This window comes from Grus americana, chromosome 7 (genome assembly GCF_028858705.1).
Source record: "Grus americana isolate bGruAme1 chromosome 7, bGruAme1.mat, whole genome shotgun sequence".
NCBI classification, from domain to species: Eukaryota; Metazoa; Chordata; class Aves; order Gruiformes; family Gruidae; genus Grus; species Grus americana.
Window position 1 is genome coordinate 32,785,916 of NC_072858.1, and position 8,036 is coordinate 32,793,951.

General features: G+C 40.1%; 1 long non-coding RNA gene across 1 annotated transcript; it reads right to left on the reverse strand.

The window, feature by feature from the left end:
* Window positions 1-583: 583 nt before the first annotated feature.
* On the reverse strand, window positions 584-4,330 carry LOC129208891 (uncharacterized). The gene is made up of 4 exons (XR_008577905.1): window positions 4,241-4,330; window positions 2,373-2,422; window positions 1,283-1,436; window positions 584-684 (listed from the first exon to the last, which is right to left on the reverse strand). It is a non-coding gene; the product is annotated as an uncharacterized LOC129208891 (long non-coding RNA).
* Between the last annotated feature and the right edge of the window lie 3,706 nt (window positions 4,331-8,036).

Genomic DNA, 8,036 nt, shown 5'->3' on the forward strand with positions numbered 1-8,036 from the left:
CCCTTTGGCTAGGCAGCTCCTGAAATTGAGTTAGGGCATGGTAGCTGCAAAAGGAGGCTGTTTGTCATGCGAACCAAAATGCTCTTCATATTATGCAAACCCTGTAATGCCTCAGATGGTATGTTATAGACATGGCTATTTTCAAATGAGGCTATTTCTCAAAGCCTCTCTCATGGAGAGCTGCTGCTCTCAAGATACTTGTACCACATCTTCCAGTGGCTCATTCTGCTGCACTACGTGGTTCCAAAACCAGACACGCTCTTTCAAAGTGGCAGAGGAAAAAGAAAAACACATTTTTATTATTCACCCTCTATTGATTTCACAGAGGTGAGGAACTACCAAGCAGTTTCAACAGTTCAGGAAGATGTCAGCTGAGTTTCAAACCCTGTCCTGCAATAATTTGGACTAGTATGAAATACTGACAGAAAGCAATGGATGCCTTTGTCTCTTCAAATTGTCTTCAGCATTAATTTAAAAATCAAGGAAGCTGAAACATCAATGAAACTTAAATACAAAAAACATTACCTACGACTTGTCCTTCCTTATGTCTTTCATAAGCGCTATCACAAAAGACTTGCATGACAATCTAAAGCAGGAAAGAGTGGAACAGGATGGGCAGCAGTAGAACTTGAGATGGGTACAGTCACACTCTGCCTTCCTGAATTTTGTTAGCACTCGTGGTTTCTGCAAAACAAGGAAAGACAGGACACGTTAACACATGCAAAAGTAAGTAACAGCCTTTCCTGTCACATACAGGTCCTTCTTTCGGTGAACTTTGTGGGACTGTAGCTTGAAAACGCCGGTGGTAGTATTTCTGTTGCTGTTCAGATATAGACGTGTGGGGACACAGTAAAGCAGCAGGCATGCAGCATGTGACATCTATCTTGTAGAGGATGACCGATGCCTTCCAAGGCACTAGTGCAGCTATACTCAGTTACAGGAGAATGGACTCTCCCTGCAAGTGACGTGAATCTTCAGTACGAGCCAAGGCCATTTCACGCACAGCCTATGGCACTTAAATGCCGAAATATATTTTCAACAACCAGATCGGATGTCGCAAACCTCCACGGATTTGGGGACAAAGAAAGCCCAGTGAGGTAAACCACCAGAAATTTCTTAAAAATTTTTTTAAGCAATCCGACTTTGCTTGTTGGACTGAGCAATTCAAGTCGTAACATTGCCAGGTAAGTTTGTAGCCCAAGTGAACTGTACGTCTGAATTTCACCAGTTTGTTTGCCCTTGTTTAAATACTAAGGAGGAAATCCTGCTGCAGGAAACGCACCTGCAATCCCCGTTGCTCCTGGTGAGTGGTGCCTACATATCCTCAGGGCTGCTTTATCCACTGTCTCTGAGATCAGGCAAAAGTGCATCAGAGTCTTGGGACTGCTGAGTCTGGAGATTGGAGCGGTGACACCAGGACTGTTACGAGATCATCTCTGACATGATGACAGAAATATGAAGTAAAAAGTTAAAAATAGTTTGTGCAATAGCTAAAGCAGAACCATTTTAAATGCATGAGGTTCCTGCCCCCTCAAGAAATGTCTGCTGCGCTCTACTTTGCTATGTCTGTGCTTACCTTCACTTCACATAACACAAAGGGCAGCACTTGGATCGCTGACATTTGTGCGGGGATATCTCTGCCTCTCTGCTACAGGATCTGTCCCCAGGAATCAGCTCTTAGCTACTACAAAAACCAGATGCACGACAGAGCCAGAAAAATAAAGTGGCTTAATTTTGCTTCATTTTATAGCATATTTTTAGGACTCTTGTAGAGGCAGTTGAATTATTGGTAACATTTATGTAACTTTTTGCATGAATAATCAGCCAAGATTCAATTGCCAGCAGTGGTGAAATGTCCGCCGCTCCAGTGAAGGTATTTATTGTTTGATCCTTGGTATCTTTATCCACATACCCCACATCGAGCCTAGTAGAGGCTTGATGCAGAGAACAGATCTTCAAGGATTTGTTGCTCTCTCCTTGTCCTAATTTACATATGTTAAATGTTAGGCTTAACTACCATCTCTGAATATGCCTGAGCTCCTTAGATGATAACCATCTCCATTGAGATTGCCATCCCCCTCTTTGCAAGTCCTGTACACACACACATGCACAACTACAACCAGGGCCACGGTCACAGACATGAGCAAGTGTACTTTTTCAGCCTTATTTCTGGGAGGATCAGTTGGCAAAGACAAACAATGTTAATGTCAAGAGATCAGTTTTGCCATAGGTATCAACATCATTTAAGGAAGAAACAGCCTTCTGAAACATCAATGCTCAAGGAAACAGTGTCCACTTTAAGAGGAGCTAAACCGAATAACAAATTCTCCAACCTTCTTCAATAGGTATACAGGAAAAACAAAAATCCCTACCTCCATCTCCATTCTCCTTTCCTTCTCCATACGTTTGATTTCCCCAAAGGCTGTCAAAAGGAATAACATAACAATCTTGTTTGTCTCTGCTTTCAAGCCCAAGCTTTATCTAGCTGCTCAGAATTAGGTAAATCATCTAGCCCTAGTTCTTTACTCCAGCATTTTCCTGACAAAAATATATAGTCACAGAAAGGTATTAGCTTGCTTCTTTCTTTCCTCCCAATATGTGGCATCTGTAGAAGACGGTGTGCTGATCTTATTACCTTGCAAGGTATGAATTGATATACAGAATAAGGCAAGTACATATAATGGCACCTCTGTAAAACAAAGACAGCTCCTCTGCTTTTCACCAATAGTGTTCCTTTGTTACCATAAAAGCCTGCACTGCCAACATTTACACGTGATCTAATTCCCAATCAAACCTGTTTCAGATTCCCTAGCTGTTTTGATTACCAGTGACCAGAGGAAAGGAAAGGGCAGGATGGATGAGTTGTCTGCTAGTAGCAGTCACATAACAGAAATACAGATTCTTTCTTTCTTTCCCTTAAAAGAAAAAGGCTTTGCTGGGTTGGATTTACATCTCCTTTCCCTTTTCATCCAGAGTGACAGTGATTTGATTCTGTGTGGCATGTCAACAGTTTGGATAAATTAATGTATACTGCTAGGGCTATATTTATGGCAGGAACATCTTCTCATGAAAAGCATAGGTTAGAGACTCACTGACTAAACTATTACAAACCATTCCCTTTTCTTTATGTCCTTAGCAGTAATGTTTATGTTAGCTATTTTAGCTGGGGGGTTGCTTGTTTTTGTTTTTATAGGCATCTGATTGCAAGTCCCCAGGAAAAATTCTCAATTAAGAATCCATACACTAGATCATTCTGTCAAATCTGGAAATACCCTGTTACACTCATTAGAGGCTAGTTGATGCTCCCTTATCTGCTGGGATTATTAACACCACACCAAACTCTCCATCAATTCACTAGACAGCTCTAGTGTACGGGTAGAGCAAAAAAAAAAAATTTACAAGAGAAAATAATTTTCCATCAGCTACTGAATTTTATCCAACCTTAATACCTCCAGGAAGTGGCACTTGGTCCATATGTATCTCGAAGCAGTAAACAGCCAGTATCAGCTCCAGTTCTACCTATTACACTACAGCTGTCCCCAGTACCTCCAGTAACTACCATCTGTTTTCTTGTACTTTTGCATGACCACATGATGCCCAGCTCTCCTTACCCAAACACTAATTGTCACACCAGCCTGGAGTTCTTCTCCATAGGTGCCTGTTCTAAGCACTCCTTGGAAAGATATCAGATGGGGAAGCAGGACTATGTGTCCTTCACCCAAGCGAAGACCATGACACATTCCCTCCTCCTGCCAGAAGTATGGCTAAAATGGAAAATGTTGGAATTGTCCATCTCTGTATCTTTCTTGGACTCAAACATCTCTTGTCATCTCATTCACTTAAGAAAATCACTGCTTCAAATAAAATACCCTTCAGTTTTTGAAGTGAACTTCACACTAGACTGATAGACCAGCAGACTGACTCCTTTTCTCTATTTCCAGAAAACAGATAGAAATGGTAGTGGCATCACATCACCTACTGCCCTTCAGCCCTTGCTGACCAAGACCACCTTCATTACATTTCCAAGACCACCATCACTGCATTTCCAGGCTTATCACTTCAGTTATTTGCTTCCTTGGTGAGACTAAGACTAAATGAATGCCATGCATCCTATTCTTTAGACACTCCTCTGCCAAGAACACGAAGAGAACTCACTTCCCACACAAAACAATAATCACTGTTGGGAGCAGATTTAGGAGGCAAATATGTTACAGACCATTGGCAGTCTCCTGAGCCATACCTGCAAAGATTTCTTTGTAGGAGGAACAATGGATGAAACACAGATAGAAACAGGCAAGGACTGTAGTTGTCAGATTGAGAGGATGCAGATAAGGACCAGGGCTTTCTCCTTTTCCAGGGTGAGAGCATGCAGACTGGTGGAGTTTTGAATATATATCTGTTGGAAAGGACAGAACAATTGATCTGTATTGAAGGGGAGGGGAATGCTGGTGGGAAAGGAAAGGGTGGCTAAAAATAAAACAGTAATTCTGTTTTTCAGTCAGGAAGAAAAAAGAGAAAATGTCTGTTCCTATTCTACTCTGCAAATCAAAGACTTAGTGATTCATAATCAGAATAATAGACCTAGCTCCTAAACTGCCCAATTCCTCACTTGCTGTAAGTCTACACCTGATCTGTCAGCAGCGGAGATGAAAATGATTGATCTGTAACTTTGTTGGCATAATAAATGCTACTGTATACAGATGAGGATTTTTCATATCGGCTACTTCAAATCATACCAGCTACCAATGACTATAAACACTGATATTTTTGTTATTCTCTGTCCCCTGCTTGGAACCCCCGGCTGCCTGCAAGGGGTTGCGAGGAAAATGAGAGGAGCTGTGTGTCTCGGTGAGCGGGAGGGCGGCAGACCAGCACAGACACAACCTTACCATTTGATATTGCTGGTGCTTTTCATTCCCTTTTCGTAATGGCTTTCAAGAGCTAAGCATTTCCCTTCGGTGCCTCTGCCACAAGCCAGTACACGACCAGCCTTAAAAAAAGCGGAATTTGATTTTCTTTAAGCAACAGAATATTTTCCATCCAAAAGAACAGTCCATATTCTTCTCTGAACATTCAGCATCCTCCCTTTCTTTTCACTGTTTTCCTCCACTCCACTTCAGGCCTTTCTCTTTTCTGACCTGCCACCTGTTCTGTCTTGGTCTGGAGCCTTTGAAAAAACAGAATTAGACTGAACTCCTTTAAAAGCCATCAGCACCATCAGCAGAGCATATTCTCAGTGAAAAGAGCATGCATTTCATCAAGATTTACTGCAGCTCATATTTCCAGAAAAACTTCTAAATGAACAGGACACAAAATGCAATAAAAGCAGAGTCAAAAGATGCATATTTCCTGTTGCCATTTAAAAGATGAAAGCTGAAAACATCTCAAAATTAACCCCCCAGTTCCCCTCCAAGATCAGTGTTTTTTTTAAAAAAAAGGTACAACAGCAATAACAACAGAGAGATATCATTGTTTCAAATCTTTTATTTCCCTCATTCTTTTTTTATTTTCCTTTGTGTCTTGGCAGCTGTGAGTAATTCTGTACCCTGGAATTGTTCTGCAGGCTATTAATGTCTATGACCTTTTACATCAACAACAGCTCTACTCTCCAGTCATTTCTTGAAGTGCTACCTAATATGAATTTAACATGACTGAGGCAGCCTCCTACACACAGACACACACACACTCACTCCTTTCTGAGACGCGCAGGAGCATGCTTAAATCCATCCGTACGCAAAAACATTTTCACTTCATCAGAGAGGTATGTGCCTTGCAAATAACTGTGTTTCATGGCAATGGGGAACAACCACCTGTATTACAACCTTCCCAAGCTCTCTTGGGGAAATAAAAGGAGTGATATTATAGTGAGATGATTTCATTATATAAGAAAATACAATCTCATTAAGTCTGAGCCATTATGGGGTTCTCCTTTGAGTTAGCTGCTGCTACTTTTACTTTTTAAGAGTACGCAAAGAATTCATATGCGATGAAACAGATATTAAGAGCATTCTCCAATTCTATGATCAAATGCATGCATATATCAAGAGTGTCTCTAGTTCTTTTAGATTCATTTAATCAAAGAGGTTAATAGACCAGAGTCTAGTTATAAGCAGCACAGCGCTGCTGCAACAGTCTCTCTTTCTTTCTTCGCATAGAAACAAATGGCAGGTATCCTGTTGCAAAGCAGATGGATGAAGTGTGCAGCAGATACGCAGGATGAAAGGCCTTAAAAAACAGATGCTTTTAAGAGCCCTTTAAGCGCATGCATAATTTCAAGGTATACCTCTTCACTTAGGAGCCAAAGATTGGTCAAAAGAGTTTGCAGAAGGTTGGGTTTTTTTAAAGCGGTTAAATGAATTGCCTCAACAGGTCAAGAATTACCCAGCTTAACTCCTCACTATGATTTACACTTTTTAGAAGTCAAAGTTAAGTTCCTAAATGTTGCTACTCCACTGAAGATTAGAAGTGTGATGTTCAAACAAGCTGTAGAGACGTACTGGACTCCAACAATGCCTAAAACCAGACTTGAATATTGTGGAGCAGTAATGTAAGCTTCCATTGGAAAAAACATAGATTTAAGGACTCCAAAGTTTTCTTCCTGTATCCGACTTGGCTATGTCCCTTGCCAGCTGCCATCAGACATTAACTTCTTTGATAAAATTTGTTAGGTCTCTATTTCTCTTGGTTCAGGCTTTTCTTTTTTTTTTTTCTTTTTTTTTTTTTTTTTCCAGTCACACAAATCAATGAGCAGGGCCTTCTGGACAATTTCCTCTGAAATCCATTTGTCAGGAAAAAATGAGTTTCTGACAAAACAAAACATTTTAAGAAATTTGTCTTTCTCATGGTATATATCAAATTTTCATAAAAATCTGTTCAATTAAATTTTTTTTAGATGAAGCTCGTCACATTCTCTGATGAGAAGCTGACAATTTGTAAGGCAAATGAAGATAAAAAATATTCTAGCTTGGTTTGCGTTTACATTTTTCTTGGAAAAATATCACAGACTTGTAACAAACTGGCTGTCTGATCAGGGATCCATAGTAATAGGGAAAGCAGACCTAATGACCTCCTTGAAAAAAAAAAAAAAAAAAAAGAAATTGCTCCTTCCTATATTAAAGTCTTTTTAAGCTAGCAATAAGGGAGGGAACATTGTGAATGCAGGGGGGGAATGTTTTAGGATTCCTGAGAACTCCTGAGCTCCTGGGAATGAGTGATCCACTCAGAAACCCATCTTCCAAAATGGAAGATGACTGTGATTTCTCATACTGTGTGTATGGTACCTTGCACAATGCTGATTCTTCATCTGGAAATTATTATAATACAAATTGTGAATACTATAACCCGGCACTTTTGTTTGTAAATAACTCAGCTCTTTCCGATCACCTACTGCAGAGTACACTTCACTTCGAAGGTAGTGATTTGGGACTAGCCCAGCTGAGGAGCTACTGCTAACTAATAGCTGCTTGACAGTCACATTTCTACTCCTGGGGAACAAATACTGGAATAATTCAAATCACCACCATAAACGGTTGATCTTCTGTCATGTTATACCTACAGGAAAAGGCTTGAATACCTCTGAAAGCTGGTACCTTGGAAATATTCATCCGTATGGCTTGGTGTGGACTGCTTTGGCAGAGCAATGTGGGGATATTAGCACATCTGCTGTCTGTCTTACACTTGTTTTAGAGAGAGAAGCAAAGCTCTCTGTTGATGTATTCATGAGAACTAACACATGCAAGAAAAAAAAAAGAACCTTAAAAAAATGTAGATTTGTTTTGCTGTATCAAATATGTTCTTGTCTCTTGTCTAAAAAGCCCATCTGGTCTAAAAATATACACCACCTGTGGAAATTTTCATGTATTGAAGCTTGAAGTGCTAAATATTTCTTGTTGTAAAAATAAGTCATGGATATTAAGGGGAAATTTTTTTTTATGTGTGCAAATTGATGTACCTCTGACTCTACTGAACACACATTTTCTGGATTCTTCACTGAAAAGGTTTTCGCACAAAGAATGGTGTGCTGGACAGAGAAATGA